Source organism: Rattus norvegicus, chromosome 16 (assembly GCF_021556685.1).
Source record: "Rattus norvegicus strain SHRSP/BbbUtx chromosome 16, alternate assembly SHRSP_T2T, whole genome shotgun sequence".
NCBI lineage: Eukaryota > Metazoa > Chordata > Mammalia > Rodentia > Muridae > Rattus > Rattus norvegicus.
The window spans coordinates 3,039,463-3,059,407 of NC_141549.1; the positions used below are offsets into that span (position 1 = coordinate 3,039,463).

At 42.9% G+C, this 19,945-nt stretch overlaps 1 protein-coding gene and 1 pseudogene across 20 annotated transcripts in view; one reads left to right on the forward strand and one right to left on the reverse strand.

Annotated features, from left to right (window-relative positions):
• Erc2 (ELKS/RAB6-interacting/CAST family member 2) overlaps positions 1–19,945 on the forward strand; it is an 860,589-nt gene that overhangs the window by 142,816 nt on the left and 697,828 nt on the right.
• On the reverse strand, positions 15,930–17,247 carry LOC103693877 (PRAME family member 12 pseudogene; annotated as a pseudogene).

Consider the following 19,945-nt stretch of genomic DNA (forward strand, 5'->3'; position numbering starts at 1 on the left):
CTGTTCCTGATTTAACTTCAATACCTGGTATCTGTCTAGGAAATTGTCCATTTCCTGAAGATTTTCAAATTTTGTTGAATATAGGTTTTTATAGTAAGATCTGATGATTTTTTGAATTTCCTCTGAATCTGTAGTTATGTCTCCCTTTTCATTTCTGATTTTGTTAATTTGGACACACTCTCTGTGTCCTCTCGTTAGTCTGGCTAAGGGTTTATCTATCTTGTTGATTTTCTCAAAGAACCAACTTTTGGTTCTGTTGATTCTTTCTATGGTCCTTTTTGTTTCTACTTGGTTGATTTCAGCTCTGAGTTTGATTATTTCCTGCCTTCTACTCCTCCTGGGTGTATTTGCTTCTTTTTGTTCTAGAGCTTTTAGGTGTGCTGTCAAGCTGCTGACATATGCTCTTTCCTGTTTCTTTCTGCAGGCACTCAGAGCTATGAGTTTTCCTCTTAGCACAGCTTTCATTGTGTCCCATAAGTTTGGGTATGTTGTATCTTCATTTTCATTAAATTCTAAAAAGTTTTTAATTTCTTTCTTTATTTCTTCCTTGACCAGGTTATCATTGAGTAGAGCATTGTTCAATTTCCACGTATATGTGGGCATTCTTCCCTTATTGTTATTGAAGACCAGTTTTAGGCCGTGGTGGTCCGATAGCACGCATGGGATTATTTCTATCTTTCTGTACCTGTTGAGGCCCGTTTTTTGACCAATTATATGGTCAATTTTGGAGAAAGTACCATGAGGAGCTGAGAAGAAGGTATATCCTTTTGCCTTAGGATAGAATGTTCTATAAATATCCGTTAAGTCCATTTGGCTCATGACTTCTCTTAGTCTGTCGACATCACTGTTTAATTTCTGTTTCCATGATCTGTCCATTGATGAGAGTGGTGTGTTGAAATCTCCCACTATTATTGTGTGAGGTGCAATGTGTGTTTTGAGCTTTAGTAAGGTTTCTTTTACGTATGTAGGTGCCCTTGTATTTGGGGCATAGATATTTAGGATTGAGAGTTCATCTTGGTGGATTTTTCCTTTGATGAATATGAAGTGTCCTTCCTTATCTTTTTTGATGACTTTTAGTTGGAAATTGATTTTATTTGATATTAGAATGGCTACTCCAGCTTGCTTCTTCCGACCATTTGCTTGGAAAGTTGTTTTCCAGCCTTTCACTCTGACGTAGTGTCTGTCTTTGTCTCTGAGGTGTGTTTCCTGTAGGCAGCAGAATGCAGGGTCCTCGTTGCGTATCCAGTTTGTTAATCTATGTCTTTTTATTGGGGAGTTGAGGCCATTGATATTGAGAGATATTAAGGAATAGTGATTATTGCTTCCCTTTATATTCATATTTGGATGTGAGGTTATGTTTGTGTGCTTTCATTCTCTTTGTTTTGTTGCCAAGACGATTAGTTTCTTGTTTCTTCTAGGGTATATCTTGCCTCCTTATGTTGGGCTTTACCATTTATTATCCTTTGTAGTGCTGGATTTGTAGAAAGATATTGTGTAAATTTGGTTTTGTCATGGAATATCTTGGTTTCTCCATCAATGTTAATTGAGAGTTTTGCTGGATACAGTAACCTGGGCTGGCATTTGTGTTCTCTTAGGGTCTGTATGACATCAGTCCAGGATCTTCTGGCCTTCATAGTTTCTGGCGAGAAGTCTGGTGTGATTCTGATAGGTCTGCCTTTATATGTTACTTGACCTTTTTCCCTTACTGCTTTTAATATTCTTTCTTTATTTTGTGCGTTTGGTGTTTTGACAATTATGTGACGGGAGGTGTTTCTTTTCTGGTCCAATCTATTTGGAGTTCTGTAGGCTTCTTGTATGTCTATGGGTATCTCTTTTTTTAGGTTAGGGAAGTTTTCTTCTATGATTTTGTTGAAGATATTTACTGGTCCTTTGAGCTGGGAGTCTTCACTCTCTTCTATACCTATTATCCTTAGGTTTGATCTTCTCATTGAGTCCTGGATTTCCTGTATGTTTTGGACCAGTAGCTTTTTCCGCTTTACATTATCTTTGACAGTTGAGTCAATGATTTCTATGGAATCTTCTGCTCCTGAGATTCTCTCTTCCATCTCTTGTATTCTGTTGGTGAAGCTTGTATCTACAGCTCCTTGTCTCTTCTTTTGGTTTTCTATATCCAGGGTTGTTTCCATGTGTTCTTTCTTGATTGCTTCTATTTCCATTTTTAATTCCTTCAACTGTGTGATTGTGTTTTCCTGGAATTCTTTCAGGGATTTTTGTGTCTCCTCTCTATGGGCTTCTACTCGTTTATTTATGTTTTCCTGGAATTCTTTCAGGGATTTTTGTGTCTCCTCTCTATGGGCTTCTACTTGTTTATTTATGTTTTCCTGGAATTCTTTCAGGGATTTTTGCGATTCTTTCAGGCATTTTTGCGATTCCTCTCTGTAGGCTTCTACTTGTTCTCTAAGGGAGTTCTTCATGTCTTTCTTGAAGTCCTCCAGCATCATGATCAAATATGATTTTGAAAATAGATCTTGCTTTTCTGGTGTGTTTGGATATTCCATGTTTGTTTTGATGGGAGAATTGGGCTCCGATGGTGCCATGTAGTCTTGGTTTCTGTTGCTTGGGTTCCCGCGCTTGCCTCTCGCCATCAGATTATCTCTAGTGTTACTTTGTTCTGCTATTTCTGACAGTGGCTAGACTGTCCTATAAGCCTGTGTGTCAGGAGTGCTGTAGACCTGTTTTCCTCTCTTTCAGTCAGTTATGGGGACAGAGTGTTCTGCTCTCGGGCGTGTAGTTTTTCCTCTCTACAGGTCTTCAGCTGTTCCTGTGGGCCTGTGTCTTGAGTTCACCAGGCAGCTTTCTTGCAGCAGAAAATTTGGTCTTACCTGTGGTCCCGAGGCTCAGGTTCGCTCGTGGGGTGCTGTCCACAGGCTCTCTGCAGCGGCAGCAACCAGGAAGACCTGTGCCGCCCCTTCCGGGAGCTTCAGTGCACCAGGGTTCCAGATGGTCTTTGGCTTTTTCCTCTGGCGTCCGAGATGTGTGTGCAGGGAGCAGTCTCTTCTGGTTTCCCAGGCTTGTCTGCCTCTCTGAAGGTTTAGCTCTCCCTCCCACGGGATTTGGGTGCAGAGAACTGTTTATCCGGTCTGTTTCTTTCAGGGTCCGGCGGTGTCTCAGGCAGGGGTCCTGCCGCTCCTGGGCCCTCCCCCATGGGAGCCCAGAGGCCTTATACAGTTTCCTCTTGGGCCAGGGATGTGGGCAGGGGTGAGCAGAGTTGGTGGTCTCTTCCGCTCTGCAGCCTCAGGAGTGCCCACCTGACCAGGCGGTTGGGTCTCTCTCTCACCGGGTCTGGGAGCAGAGAGCTGCTGCGGGCCGGGATCCGCGGGTGTGGGACTTCCGGTAAACACAGAACGTGCCCAGTCCTAGAGAAATTCTGCTTCCGTGTGTCCCAAGCTCACCAGGCAGCTTTCTTGCAGCAGAAAATTTGGTCTTACCTGTGGTCCCGAGGCTCAGGTTCGCTCGTGGGGTGCTGCCCACGGGCTCTCTGCAGCGGCAGCAACCAGGAACTGGTCATGGTATTTTGTCACAGAGACAAAGAAAAATGATTAATACAGTGCCCATGATTTTTTTTTTAGAATTTGAATAGTATATGGACTATTAAAACACTTCTGTGGAGTTTAAACATTTTAGCTAGTATATAGATATTTAAAATAGAGTAAAAGTATTCTTTTAAGCCCTTACCAATATTTGTGACAAATAGAGGTAAATAAACTATTCTCTGAAAGCATCTTTTCCCCTTTAAGTCTTTGCTGAAATAAATGCAGCATTACTGGAGGAAGCTTGACCAAGTGCTACTACATTGTGAAAACCAACGCCTTCTGACACACTGCATTGCTTCCTGTCCTGTTCACGATTTCTTTATTCCTGCATTTACCATTTCTTGATATGCTGTGCTATTAAAGCTTATTGGATACAAAGCTATTTAGATATTCCGAATGTTAAGTGTATTCCTTCTCACCCCATCCTCACCACTATTGTAGTATTGTGCCTGGGACATAGTAGATGAGACAGGGGTCCCACTATGTAGCCCTGGCTGTCCTGGAACTTGCTGTGTAGAGCAGGCTGGCCTCTAATTCATCTGCCTGTTTCTGCCTCCCAAGTGCTAGGAGTAAAGGGTGCACTACCATGGTTGGCGATGTGTGTGTAAGTTTTTGACCACGTGATTGAAAAGCTGTGTCTTAATTTTCACACAATTTTATTTTGTAGATTATCATTAGATTAGAACAAAGACACTTCCTGTTCAGTCTGGTGGAAGGGGCCTCCAATCCCAGTAACTCAAGAGACCAAGGCATGAGGATCAAGTTTAAAGACAGCTTGGGGAACTTAATGAGACTCAGTCTCAAGCTGAACCATTAAGGAACGCAAAGGGGCTGGGGAGATATTTCCATTTAGAGCACTTGCCTAGTCCTGACCCCTCCACCGAGACAGGATATCGTGAGTTCCAGGCTGGCCTGTGTACTTTAGATGATCTTGAACTTCTGATCCTCCTGCCTCTTGGGATTACAGGTGCACAGCACCACTCCCTGTTTATGGGGTGCTGGAGATGAAACCAGGCCTTCACACATGCTAGGCTAGCACTCGCTCAGTTGAACTGCATCTCCAGCCTTTTAAAAGCATGATTCCCAAAAACAGTGTCATTTAAGAGCTTTCCTAAAGGGATAAGTGGTGTGTGTTTTGCAGACACTGTGCTTGCATGTTTCTTGTCTTCCTTTTATAACCATAAAACCTGTAATTCTTCACGTTCCTGCTTATTTCCCTCTAGACTTTTGAGTTGAAGAAATAAAATGTTCAAAGTTACAGTTTAAAAAAAATCACTTATTTTGCAGACCCTGTTCTCTAAGGGTTTGCGCAGCAAGCTGCTCTTAGTTCTCAGCTAAAGTCCTGACCAAGAGGGACAACCATCCAGTTTAAATGGGGTGCAGATGTGTGGAGGCCTTTGGCCTCCCTGTAACTTGGGAAGGGCTCTAGTAGATTGAAATTTATGTAACCCAGGACCAATAGTTCATCTTACTAGGAAGAATGCCCGTAAGACCTGGAGTGAGTCAGGGCTTGCTTCGGTTCCAACTTGTCTTCGGTTCAGCAACGGTTGTTCCGGCCCCGGCCGAGTCTGCACTTTTAGATCCTTTATACCCCTCTCGGACTTGCCAGGTTAGCTCTGTTCCAGACTTGGGAGTTGAAAGCCATTCTCCCTTCTTCTTTACTTTAAAGGTCTCGAGTGAATCGTAAAACAAGAGGAATATCCACAGATGAAAGGAACACCATCAAGACCTTGTTTAAAAATACTTTTTACTGTATTCGAGAGAAAATTTTATCCTCTCTTCCTAGTTTGGAGGCTTGAAAAAGACCCCGAAAGCATACGAAATCTGTGTGAACCCTCACTGCGCACCCACACGTGTGTACATTCACTGAGGATATCTTTTGTCATAAACAGTAGGTACAGAATTATCCAGGTAGACCAAAGACAAGCACAAGCAAGTCGTGTGAGATAGCTATTGCGAGTTCTTCATTTCTTAGTCATACTTCTTTTGCCGTGGCATTTGTCTTTCTCTCCCTGGCTTCATCCATTACAACGGATCTTACCGGATGCAGCTTTTCTTTTCCAGACTCCAAAGTGGCCCCTTAATTCTTGACCTTTATTCCACAGTTTCCCCCTAAATCCACTGCAATGTCTTTAAACGCCAAGGCAGAAGAACATCGATCCTCAAAAACATCCCTAAAGGTGTCATCTGAGAAGTCATATCAGAGAGAAGTGACTTCATCCTGGTTGGAATGAATCTTCTCTTCCAAGACCCCAAACCTCAGAGCCTCTGGCCAGCCAACAGTGAGGGGGTCAGAGTGCGGTTGTGGCAGCCGCACCATCCAGGGTATGCAGTGGAGGGAGGCATCTGGCTCAAAGATGCTTGACTCTAGTGTGGAAATCTGGCTGTCGCACATGCCCCGATACTAATTATGTGGTAATCAAATCCCTCTGGCTTTCAGAACCAAACAAGATTGGTTTGAAGAACATCTAGAAGAATGGGGGAAGAACAGGGCCATGCATGCTTGGTGCCTGTGGCTTGCAACTAGGTGTACTGCTGTCTTGGCAGTGGCTTTGTGCAAGTAGTGGTTAGTTTATTCTCCTGTACAAGTAAGCAAGGTGGCTTTTCCTTCTAATCCCTGCCACCAGTGATGTATTATTCCCAATCAAATCTTTACAACTTTCACTGTGGGGTCGTTCCTCTATGGCCTCTAGAAGGTCAGAAGGTGAAGTGGTTGTATGGTTGTATGTCGTCGATCAGAGTTTTGTGTATAGAGCTCTAGGAACTCCTTGAGTATGACCCAGACATACTCATAGCGCCATTATATTATTCAACAGCGCTCATAGCTCTTCTTTGTAAGAGCTCACGATTGTGACAGCAATTGTTATAGCTTCCTCTTGGGCTCTCTACTAATCTCACTCTTGGAGTAGCTGCTGATGGTGGATACCAGGTGCCACGACTGATTGGTCATGGTGGACATCTGCCTTAAGTCACGTGTCTCTGCTATGCCCTTTGCCCTGGGTGCTTTCCGTTTGGAAGAAGAATTTGTTGAAAACAAAGTCACATGCTAGAGATCCTTGTTACCTCCCATTTCCTCCTTTCCTTGACTCATCCCCCACTTTCAAGTGCACGACACAATCTCTTATCTCTTTCCTGTGCTCTCTTAAGTTTTGACTTAAGACAGGCCAAACTTATTGTTTTTCTTTCAACCTGAAGAATATTAGCTAAAGTACAGTTCCAAGTACGTAAGTTATTTTTGGAAAAACTATTTGCCATATGAAAGTGGGACATAGGAAAGCTTCAGTAATGTGCCTGTCTCTCAGCATCTTAAAAGTTTTCCTTCCTTTCTTCCTTCCCTCCCTCCTTCCTTCTCTCTCCTTCTTTCTTTCTTTCCTCCTCCTTATTATTAATTATTATTGTGTGTGTACACGAGCGTTTATCTGTATGCATATGTTTGGGCATGCCACGATTGTGTGCAGGTCAGAGGATAACATTTGGGAGTCAGTACTCTTCTATCTTGTCGAGGCAGAGTCTCTTCGTTTCTGTCATGCCCCATTCTAGCTGACCCTCAGGCTTCCAGCCAGTTCTCCTGTCTCTATTTCCTTCCCATCTCGCTGTTGGAGGGCTATGATCACCAGTGTGCACTACTGCTATACCCAGCTTTTTTTCACATGTGTTCCAGGCCATGGATGGAACTCATGCTTGCTCAAGGAGCACTTTAACCTGATTAGTCACGTCACCATTTCCCCATCACCCATAATGTTTAACATGTTCATTGACATATACCTGACATACTATAAAAGTCACAGTTTAAAGTTGTGTAATTCAGGAAGTTTTAAAGTATATTCACAGCATTGTTAAATAGTAAAAAGTATCCAATTAACAATGCAGCATTCTTCCCCTACAAACCCTATGCCTTTAGAAGGCATTCTTCATCTCTCATTCACCTAGCAATGAACACTTTGCTTAATGTTTTTCTTCCTTGTCTATTAGTATTAAATTCTTATGATATGTTGACCACATTCTTTTTTCATGGGACCTATACATTTATTTTCTCTTTGCTAAGACAAAATACCTGAAAGAGCAACTTATGGAAGAGAAGGTCTATTTGGTTCAAAGAGGTCATTCAGCCTATTGTATTGGGGAAGATGTGGCAGAGCAATGTAAGGCTGCTGGTCACAGATGAGTCAGGATGCAGAGAGAGATGAATGCTGGTGTTCAGCTGCTGCTGCTGCTGCTTCTGCTGCTGCTGCTGCTGCTGCTGCTGCTTCTTCTCCTTCTCCTCCTCCTCCTCCTTCTTCCTCCTCCTCCTTCCTCCTCCTCCTTCCTCCTCCTCCTCTTCCTCCTCTCCTCCTCCTCTTCCTCCTCCTCCTCCTCCTTCCTCCTCCTCCTCCTCCTCCTCCTCCTCTTCTTCTTCTTCTTCTTCTCCTCCTCCTCCTTCCCCTCCTCCTCCTCCTCCTCCTCCTCCTCCTCCTCCTCCTCCTCCTCCTCCTCCTCCTCCTCCTCCTCTTCTTCTTCTTCTTCTTCTTCTTCTTCTTCTTCTTCTTCTTCTTCTTCTTCTTCTTCTTCTCCTCCTCCTCCTCCTCCTCCTCCTCCTCCTTCCCCTCCTCCTCCTCCTTCTCCCCCTCCTCCTCCTCCTTCTTCTTCTTCCTCTTCCTTCCCCTCCTCCTCCTCCTTCTCCCCCTCCTCCTCCTCCTCCTTCTTCTTCCTCTTCCTCCTCTCCCTTCCCCTCCTCCTCCTCCTTCTCTTCCTTTTCTTTCTAGATCCCTGGTCTAGAAATGGACCTGGTGGAATAGTGCCACCCATTTAAATCTCAGTTAAACCTCTCTGGTAAGATGCCAAGATGTCTCCTTGGTGATTCTAAGTCCCTTCAAGTAGCCAATCAGTATTAAAGATCACATGGGTTATGGTTCATTAATTTTACTTCATTCATTCATATATTAATCTTTTTTCTCTATACACATGTATGTAGATATGCATGCATATTTATTAAGTGTTTTCACATTAAATGTTTAGACATTTTGGGGAAGTAGTGGTAAGTATCCTAACTTCATACCCAAGAAAAGAATACTGGCCTTCAACTCTAATGCAGTAATTAAATAGAAAACTCAGAGAGTTTGAGTTCTTAGGCTACTTATGAACCAGTATAGTTCTGTTTGCTTACTATGTTGTCCAAGTTATAATTTGAAGAAATTTCAACATTGACTCTTTATCCTCTCTCCAGTCACTTAAAATTCCACCAGGACAACAGATAGGCACACAGAAATGCTGTTTAAAGGCAGGAAAAGATGAATAAAAGCAGGTGTTAGATGCAGTATTGACATTTCTAATGCTTGTTTAAAATCTCCCCTCAGATTATCTTTTAGAAAATAATGACAAATAACAGTGAAGAATTAAGTTTAACATAATCTATATTACCCAAAATAAATGATGAGTGTGTACAATCGTGTCTTACATATGTTGTATGATTATATTTACATATACATAAGTGAAGCTGGTAGGATTCCTTCTTTGACTGGGAAAGGACTCTTGGCACATTCATCTATGAAATAACAGATAGTTCAGTAGTGTTTGAGTAGAAGTGCAGATGACGCAGCTCACGTATTTTGTCTTGTTGGGGGGCACCACTCACAGGTTACTTAGGCTTAACGAGTCACACCATCTTGTCACACCACCTTGCTGTGCTCAGTCTGTCTTCCTTTCCCATATTTATTGGCAAAGGAGCTTTGCTTGAAGAAGTAGTAAGCTTGGAGATGCTGTTTCTCAAACCTTCATGTGCCTACAGGTGTCTTAGGGGGTCATGCCATAATTGCAAATCCTGATTCGGCACACAGGTGGTGGGACAAGCACCTACCAGTTAATGCTGCTGGGACACTAAGTGGTGAGGATGCCTTTCTTCTCCTCTCTCAGGGTGGAGTGAAGAAGAGAAGCAGTGAGAAGCAGGTGGTACTCAGGGACGACCTCTCCTCATTAAAATTTTGAGTAGAAGGGACTAGAGTTTAGTTAGGGTATCCATGTAGCTCAGGGTAGGTAGTATTACCATCTATCCAGGCATTTGAAATTAATCCAGATAAACCTTTTTACTTATTCTAAAAGTTCTTAGGTACTTGGCCGTTTGTTAAATGAACATGTTGTGAGGTGGTGAAGAGAAGGTAACAGGAAAAATAGACAGTAAAGATTTTTAAGTGCTATCTGGAAAGATTTGTCAGTAATTAAACAAAAGTGCTATCCTGTGACAGCAGATGATTCTGACTTAATATTATAAAAATTTTAATCTATTAGTGCTAGATCACACATTTGTGGTTGTTTCTTCAAATGCACTAAAAATGCCAACCTCTTTTCAAATTGAAAATAGATTTTTTCCCTTATACAATATATTCTGATTATGATTTCTCCTCCTCCAGTTCCACCCAGATCTTTCCCACCTCCCCCACTCAGTTAAATCCACCTCTTCTCTCTCATTAGAAAACAAACGGGCATATAAAACAGAAAAAAAAAAACCAGAAAAAAGAGTCAAAGAAAAGCTCAAGAAACACACACACACTCACATACACACACACACACACACACACACACACACACACTCACACTCACACACACACTCATACACACACACTCACACACACACACACACACTCATACACACACACATACACACACACACACACACTCATACACAGAGAAATTACATGTAAACATAAGACCAGAAATCATAATATATAAGCAAAAGCCGAGACAAAGCATTATGAGACAAAAATCCTCCAAAATTATCATCCAGTTTGTTTTGTGTTGTTCATCTACTGCTGTACCCAATTACCAATTTCTTAAACTTCAGATTTTTTTAAAACTAATGTTAGGTTGAGAAATGTTAACAGTAGGGGATGCTATTGCCCTATAGTTGCTCATATATTATGTATAACACTAGAAAAATAGTTTGACTTTCCAAACAGGAATGGTTGGTATTCCTGAGGGCCCCTTGTAGAATTATATGCAGGCCAGTTAATGGGAAATCAATTACACCCATTCTTTGAGTTGGTCTTAAAACAACTGTTTCCTGTTTTCCCTTATTTAAGAAAATGCCGAAGTGCTTAGTATATTGTTTCCACTGCTGCATTTGTTTGATGACTGAAAATTTATGTTCAGTAGGCCTGTCTCTGCTTCTTGATTAAATAGAGGGAAGAGAAAGAATTTCGAATTCTGGGTCTCTAGCCATCATTATCTCCAAATATTGATACCGTGCCTCATGTGCCAGACCCTACACTTCAAGCTTTATGGGAACCACTGTCTTGCTTGCTTACTCAACGAGCATCTCATGTAGTCTTTGCGTGAACTCTGTAAGTTAGTTAAAATTAATTGCTTTTTATTTATGGATGAAGAGTTGATATTTAAGAGTGTCCCAGTGATTTGTTGAGAGCCACAGGGGCTGTAACAGGTAGGAAGTTTCAAAATCAGAATTCTGCTCTTCCTCACTGCTCTCCACAGACACGATTAGTGACCTTTCCGACCATAGAACTAGTTGGACACAAAGCTATAATTAGAACACGAGTCCTTAAATCTAAGCTGAGTGCTATATTCCAGTAGCATGTCACCTTAGACCGTTGGTGTGCAATAAAACTCAGAACTCTTTCTTGCTTACAAAGGCAGACCCTCCCATGTGTTCTGTTCTTGGTGTTATAAATCGTGGCCAAATGTCACGTATCCACCCATGTGGGTTCTACAATCGTCAGTGGCACCATGTCCATGTGAGGAGCCCAGGGTCTTGCTGCTTGTGAAAACCAGCATCCTGTGTGTGTTGTTCAGCTACCTTAGGTCTTCTGTAGAGTATTCTACATGAAGAGAGAGGCCCTGGGCCTGTATATGGGAATACTCTCTTCCTCATACCTTTCTCAGCACTCCAACCCTTCCGCCAGCTCCTGCACATGTTTCTAGTTGGCCTGCTGTTTGTCTTTTCACACACATAGCTTAGCCCAGGGAAGGGTCAGAGCCACGGTAAGTGTTGTGCATCCCGTACATGGGATTACAGACAGAAGGATCAGAGAAGCTGCCCTAAAAAATTGATTAGAGGCAAACTGGAAAATGATTAATTAGCAAATAAAGTCACAAGAGAAATAGAGCAGGCCAAGTGGTCTGCAGAGAGACGCTGCTTTCTTTGACAGAGTTATGCTAAGTCCTTGCCTGAGAAGGAGTGTGGATTTATTTTAAAAAAGAAGAAGAAACTTCAAGACTTCTGGGCATAAGCCAGTTCATATTTTTATATATCTTGGAGACAGTTTTCATAGCAATGGAGCCCTAAACTGCTTTACAGTGCAAAAACTTTATCATTTTTTTTTGTTTTCCCCCCACAGTGTGGAAAAGAGCTTAAGGTCACAAATTCTTAAAAAATCTGCCAGGAACTCATATTTTCCATGTTTGGGGATAAGACACAGTAGATTCTAAACATCTGGCCAGTCCCCATTTAAATAATTGTGTGTTCCATGCACATCATACATATATAATTATATTTTCATTCTATTTACCTTTTTGTGTTTTAGACATTCTGAAATCTGGATTAGATTGTGACCCCAGTAGCTGTTGGAAGTTGGCCTTCTAAACATTGGCTCAGGGAAACCGTCTGTCTCCCTTCGTCATTTCTCCGTATAAACTTGAGTATGGTTTAGTTTCTTGTATTTTCATCTGTCTTCTTTTTTCTTTAGAAAAAAAAGGGAAGGAATGAATACGGGAGCTTATGGGAGTCATGTAAAATGAAGTTCTGTGAGTTTTTTTTTTTTGAGGGGGGATTGGAAGATTTTAGAATTGGCTGGAGGAGACATCGGTTTTAGACACTGGCCCATATCTGCTAATGATGTGATGGCAGTGAGATCCACTGAAGCCCTCTATGCGAGCCACCTCGGTTCATCCCCTGGTGGAGTGGACACAGGGCTGGCAGCTTCCCACAAGTGTTGTTAGATGAATGAGCTGGCAAACGTGAGGCATTTGAGTTTTGTGGGAGAGAACTGGACAGAATGAGCTCATGTCAAAGACAACCACTCCCCACTCTAACCACAGAGAGGACTGGAGGCCAGGCCTCCCTCACACTGTGGCCCTGTGCTGACAAGGGCTGAGACAATTTCTTCCCATCTTTCTTTCTGTCCCTCTTTCACTGGTACAGGGACTGTGTAACAGTGCTGTGCCTTTCAGCAGAGGGGAATGAGCAACTGTCCTTGGGAAGGTGCTTTGTGTGTACTTGAGACCCTGAAAGAAAGATCGTGAGCAGGTTTTATCGATAATTTAACCATCCCTCACAGCACAGCCTCAAAGTAAACATCCTAGCATCTTGGAGAATGTTCTTCTAGGGAAAGCACATTGGGAGACAGGATTAAACACCATCTACTAAAAGCACAAGTGTACTTGATGTCTTGTTTGTTAGTGAGGTATAACAGGTCACTGCTCTTTGCTTCCTGGCTGTAACATCATCAGTGTTGGAAGATGAGGATTAATTTTTCACTCAGGGTCTGTCTGGAGAAAAAGAGAGTCTTGTTGAATAATAAATACTGTGAAGTCCACCCAATTATTTCCATTTTACAGTTGGCCAAACTATGGCTTAGGAAAGGCCCATATTAGCTTGGGGAAGCCATGGTAAATTGGGAAATCTCAGTCACGTGTTAAAGCCCAGACCTTTCTTTTTGAACAGTAAGTACAGTGTTAGCTTGGGAAGAGAGGCAAAATTTCCCAGTCAAATGTCACTTTGTAGGCTAGCTTTGTGTCTGAATGCTAGGTGTCAATGTGCTCCTACCCCAGGGCCTACATATATCCAAGTGCTTGACCCTGGCCATTTAACTCAACTATGGAGGGCATGGGAGGATATGGAGATAGGCCCTGCTGGTATATGAAGAGTATGACCTAGTTTATACTTGCTGTGTAGGGGACATTTTATCTGAACTTAATGACATAGGTAGGCCCCTAATATATGGTTGAGGAATCAGACATGCTAAGAAATACATTCTACATCATACCGTTGGGACATGATCTGGCCAGGATTAATTAGAACCAGACAGGCTATTCTAGAATCTAGGCTGCTACACATGATATTTACTTTTCTCCCTCTCTGTGAGTGAGTGTCTGTGAAGGCCAGAAGAGAGTGCTGGATCTCTTGGAACTGGAGTTACAGACAGTTGTGGGTGAACTGACAGATGCTGGTGCTGGAAATAGAGCTTAGGTACTCTGGAAGAGTAATGTGTGCTCTTAACCACTGAGCCTTTCCTCTCCTCTCCTCCCCTTTCCTCCCTTCCCTTCCTTCTGCTACCCCCTCATCCTCTCTCCCCCCTCCCCTCCTTTCCTCTCTTTTCTTGAGACAAGGCCTCATCTTATAGCTCTGGCTGCTCTAGTACCTCGTTATGTAGATCAGGCATCCTCAGACTCTCAGGGATCTGTCTTCCACTGCTTCTAAAATGCTAGCATGAGAGCCTGCCAGGTCTGACATTTCTTGCATTTTTCTGTTGTGGGATTATATGTTGCAGGCAATAATCTTTTGGCATTTTATGAACAACAATCTCTTTCATTTTTATGGCTTGTTTTTTTTCACTCTATAGTATCTTTTGTGTAACAGAAATTCCTGATTTAATATTCAAATTTATCTATCTTTTATTTTCTGTCTTCTTCTTCTTCTTCTTCTTCTTCTTCTTCTTCTTCTTCTTCTTCTTCTTCTTCTTCTTCTTCTTCTTCTTCTTCCTCCTCCTCCTCCTCCTCCTCTTCCTTTTCCTCCTCCTTCTCTTCTTCTTCTTCTTCTTCTTCTTCTTCTTCTTCTTCTTCTTCTTCTTCTTCTTCTTCTTCTTCCTCCTCCTCCTCCTCCTCCTCTTCTTCCTCCTCCTCCTCTTCCTCCTCCTCCTCCTCTTCCTCCTCCTCCTCCTCCTCCTCCTCTTCCTCCTCCTCCTCCTCTTCCTCTTCTCTTGTTGTCATTCCCTATTAGTGGGAAAGTATTTTTCTTATTTTCTAAAATTTATAGACTCTGGATGTTTCTAAGTTCATAGCCATATAATACAATTGTTAATGTTAGAATTATTCTCTTTTCATCTGATACTCAGTTTCTGGTCATACTGATTTGACTCAAGCCTCCAGGATAATGTTTCTAGGTGTTACTGACCATGGGCATGGCTTCCTTTCATTTAAAGGAATTCTTATACTAGGTATTCATTCCCTGTATGCAGTGGAGCACATTTCAGGAGTGGTTGTCCTTATTCCTAGTTTGCTTAGATTTAGAAAACAAACATGAATGATATATTTTGAGTTTTGAGCAGATGATTTTCTTTTTCTTCTCTCTGTTGTGATGCTTTACATTAAAAGTTTGTCTGTGACTGAATCACCGTTTTTTTTTTCTAAAAGAAATGCAACTAGTTATATATACATTCTGTATTTCTTTTATAAATCTGACTTTTTCATGAGCAGTACTCATGGTCTGGGTGCGAGGTTGGGCTATGAGTTTCGTTCCTCATGTTCAAAATTAGCTGTTGTGTCAAGTTGGTCAGGCATCCAGTGATGAATGGGGAGGTTCTCTGAGACAGTGCATAAACTGGAATCATGTGGGCTTTATTTAAGGGAGAGAATTTTAAACTACTATTTAATAGTTACAGAACTCACCAGGCTCCTCCCTTTATTAGAATTAGACTGTGGAAGAAGCTTTCTAGTCATTTGTCCTTTTCATCAACATTTGCGGTTCTGGAAGGTGAGTCTCTGTGAGTTCAATGCCAGCCAATGCAACATACTGAATTGTAGACTAGCCAGGGACATAGACCTGGAGAGACCTATCTCAACAAAACAGAAGTAAAACTAAAAATGCAAACATTGTTTGCATGCTGTCCTTTAAATCCCCATGTGTTGTGATTTTTGGAATGTTTATTTGATTCTTCAACTAACCAATGGCTCTTTGGATTATCTCCCCTGGCCTTTGACCACTAGAGCCCTGCTTAGTCTTAACCCATCTGTGCAGCTGTCATTTATAATACTGCTCTTTGTTTGTTTGTTTTAATAATCTAGAAACATTGGGCATGCTATTTACTCTGAAAAATCTGGAAAGAGGGTGGAACAGGAGAAGGGAACACAAGAATATTGGAAGGGCAAACACAAAAGTTAGTGCCATTTTCAAATCTCTTTTGCTGTGACAAGGTGGGTCTATACTGTTGACATTAGGCAGAAAATAAGCCCCCGTTCTACAGATCAGTACTTCTCCTTCAAATAGGAACCAAAGACTTGTTTCTTTCTCAAGTGGATCCAAAAATGCTGGAGTACACATGCTCTATTTCTAATGAGTTGCTTGAGTCCTGGTTTTCATTTCTCAGAGTTCAGCAGTGATCTCTCTCATTGCCAACAGAAATGTAGTGTGGCCTTCAAGTTGTAGACACTCCTCCATAAACTACACAACTGTTACTCACAAAGCAGATCTTTAAGCTCAGAACAATGTTGGGCAAATCTGTGTGGGAGGACATTGCCGATTTCATTGTAGACTTTATAGGGTCAGGGTACAGTTCCCTGGCCAGCTGTCTCAGGTTGTCAGTGTGTTGCGTCAGCTTCTTCAGGCTCTCCATAGACAAGAAGTTCTCCAGAAAATTGACCTCACTGAGCTGGGAGCATTGGCTCAGAGCAGGCAGGAGGACATTGATTTGGAAGTCCATGATCATACAGCCCTTTGATTCTAGCTTCTGCATTGTAGCTGTCAATCTTTCTAGTAGTCTTCCTAGAAGTCCATGACTTGAATTTAAAAAGGTGACACTGCTCAGGTCCAGATGTTTGATCCGATGGACTCTTGGACTTTGGGACAGACAACTCATATCAGACTCTGACAGCTTGCAGTGAGGGATCGCAAGGGTCTCTAAGGGCTTCTTTAAGCACCTGAGCACATGATCCGGGGGTTTATTCAGGAAGCAGACGTTATTCAAACAGAGATGCTGGGGCTTGTGGGGTTTGGAGAACTGGGGAATGATCTCTGTAACACAACAGTCTTTGATCGCTTGGTTTCCCAGCCACTTCATTTGGATTTCACTGAGAAGGAGTCTCTGAAGGTCTCTCAACTGGCCCAGGCCCGGGGCTATCATTGCAAAGGTTTCCAGGTCCTAAACTTTATACACTTCCAGTTCCTGGGTAGAGCTAGAGTCAGCTACCTCCAGCAGTTTTCAGGGGTTATGGGGAAGGAAGGGTGGCCCAAAATTCTAGCTTTAGGCACAGCACCTGTAACATATCTTTTCTTTCCTTTGTCCACTGATAAAAATAGTTTAGGTATTTACTTGGATGCCTGGACTTGATACAAAGGTTTGTCAACACAGCCATGGCCTGGTTTCCCCCTTGTATGGGATGACACACTGTTGGCTAGATTTGGCTAATGTCTACAGAGCAGACACCGTCCTCTATTCCAGCCCACACATTCCAAAAACTGTAAATCTAGCACTTGTAGTTTCCACCTCCTGGGCCAATCCTTTTGTGTCATCAGCAAATCGAGGCCATCTAGCACAGCCTTCAATGTCTCCAGGTTGTGTGTGGGGGTCTCCATCAGGGTTCCCACAGGAAGGCATCAGAAAGGCCAGGGTGCCACCATCTGCCTCAGGATGCTAGGTTGGTTGCTGGTGAAGGCCTCCTTGAACAATGGTGGGAAGAGCTCCATGGGCAGGTCCTGCAGAGCAGGGATTGCCAAGGTTTCATCTCTCAGCAGGCCTCTTCTTGCCAGGGTCAGGCCAGCCCTGAAGCTCATCATGGCTTTCAGATACACAGATGCCAATCTGCACACTTCTTTCAGATTTTCGAACCCTTGCCGGGCATGCGGTCACTCCAGGCTCCAAGCTTCAGAGTGTCCTGTGCAGGCACAAGTACACAATACTGTACTTTCCATGACCACGCTTAATTTTATTCTTTTTCAAATCTGCCAGCTCATTTTAGAGTGTCATTTTTACACTTTTAGCTCTTTACAATTTCTCTCAGAAAATATTCATTCGTATTCTTAAACATTTAGAAAGCATTACCTGTACTGTGTATGACCGCTGGTCTCCAATTTGTTCACTCTGTGATGTGTGCTTTGCCCCTGACAAGGACTTTGCTCTCTGCAATTCTGTACCCCCGGAAGATTCTGTTTTTGTTTTTCAGAGATCAGGGAGGGCTAAACTACCTGAGACCATTCTATCCACTCACCTTGTCCGGCTTAGTATTTGAATTGGCATTTATTCCTGTAAGAGAAGGACTAGAACGTTTTTTGTGTGCCTGTACCTATGAGTTTTTTTTTCTCTTTTTCTGTTTCCCTTTTCTTCCTATCCATTCTCTTCCCACCTCTCTTTTCCTTAGAGGTCTCTCTCTCTCTCTCTCTCTCTCTCTCTCTTAATTACTCTATTTATTTACACTTCAAATGTTGTCCCCTTCCCAGTGTCCCCTCCATGAGACCCTCACCCAATTCCCCCATCCCCTTTGCCCCTAAGAGGGTGCTCCCCCACACCCAGCCACTCCTGCCTCACCACTCTAGCATCCCCCTTCTCTGGGGTATCAAGCCTCCACAGAACCTAGCACCTACCCTCCCACTGAGGCCAGACAAGACAGTCCTCTGCTCCATGTGTAGCAGGAGCCATAGACCCACCTATACATGCTCTTTGGTTGGTGGCTTTGTCTCTGGGAGCTCTGAGGGGTTCAGTTAGTTGATATTGTTGTTCTTCCCATGAGGTTGCAATCCCCTTCAGCTTCTTCAGTCCTTCCCCCAACTCTTCCATGGGGTTTCTGGGCTCAGTCCAATGGTTGGCTGTAAGTATCTGCATCTGTCTCAGTCAGGTGCTGGCAGAGCCTCTCAGAGGACAGCCATGCCAGGCTCCTGTCTGCAAGCACATCCTGGCATCAGCAATGGTGTCTGGGTTTAGTGTCTGTGGATGGGATGGATCCCAAGGTGGGGCAGTCTTTGGATGGCCTTTCCTTCAGTCTCTGCTCCATTTCTTTTTGTCCCTGCATTCTGTTTCTCTTTTTAAAAATAAGCCTAACTATGCTTAGAAGGAGGATTTACTTTCATTTAGCTACGGTGTAATAGGACAATGTATCAGGAAGTATAATGATTCTAGAAAGACACTGGCTTCCCCCACTGTCCTAGGGTGTTGTCACTGAACTTCTGAGTGCCCTAGATTAGAAATCAACTAGACACCCCACATCAGTTAGTACCCATGCCGCTGACAGTGTGATATAAGAAGGGTCCTTTAAAACATTCCTCTCTTATGGACTAAAGTGATATTGGTCTATGCAAGGCAGCTTAAGGATTATAAATAAGTAGGAAGAAAGGTTAAAAGAACTGGTTAAAGGTCACGTGCCAAGGCACACAAGGTGCAGTCTACTTGGACTTCTTGCAAGCGATTACAGCCCGTAGTCTGGATGCTGTTTCTAAGTTTCCCAGTGAACATAGAGAAAGGAGCTTTCTGTTTGAGCTTTGATTCTGTATGGCCAACTGGAGAGTGAGTCGAGCATCAGGATGGTAAGCAAAACATTCCTACATCTTCATCCAACACATGCTCTTCTGTACTTGATGGAGGTTAGCAAAGAGGGTAGCAGTTTGGTACCCAGGCCCAAGGTTGAAAACCAGGGAGATTACCTGTCCTGATATAGGAGGGCACTAGATGGGCTCTTCCCTCTAATGAACAATACAGAGGAAGACTTTGGGAAGTTGAGACCACTGCGATAGCCATGGGATCCCAAAGAGATGGCCCTGCAAGACAGTGTTGTAGATTGCTGCTTTCTAGGCTCATAGTTACCTAGCCAGTGAGGTTTGAGTGACCGACCTAAAAGTGTGAATCGCCTTGGTTGGAGTGGAAGATTTCAATCAGAGACTGAATAATGGGAATTGCAAACTGGCCATTGTTTTTCTGACTTTTAGTTTTAGAGAAATTACTATGGCTTTGACAGGGATCTCACTTGTATAGTCTAGAAAGGGTGGTTAATTCTTAATTGTGAAAATTGTTGTAACTGTCCACCTGTCTGCTGTAAGCACCCTCCCCATTCTTCTTTGGCACATTCTGAAGGACTTGTGTCACATCGGTGCCCAAGTGGTGTAGTAGTTCAAACAGGGCCCTGGAGGTCCGGCCACCTACGCAAGGCTCCTTACTGAGCTGGGGGATCTGGAACAACTTGTTTTATTTGTTTGTGTCTGTATTCTCATCCCTTAAGACGAGACTGTAATGGTGAATACCTTTCTGGACTGTTAGGAAGGTTGACTAGAGCTTAGAACCCCGTGTGGCAGATGTCTAGTGCCGTACAGATTTTCCCTGTAAGTATTCCTCAGTAGGTTTGGTTTCTCTTTGGCTCTGGATATTTCCATGGGTTCTTCCTTTTGTAGCTCCATGCTAGGGACAGACTCTCATTCCTTGAAGACACCATTCAGTGGTAGGCTCTATGTCACTCTCATCTGGTACAAAACTTCTTTATGTGTCTAG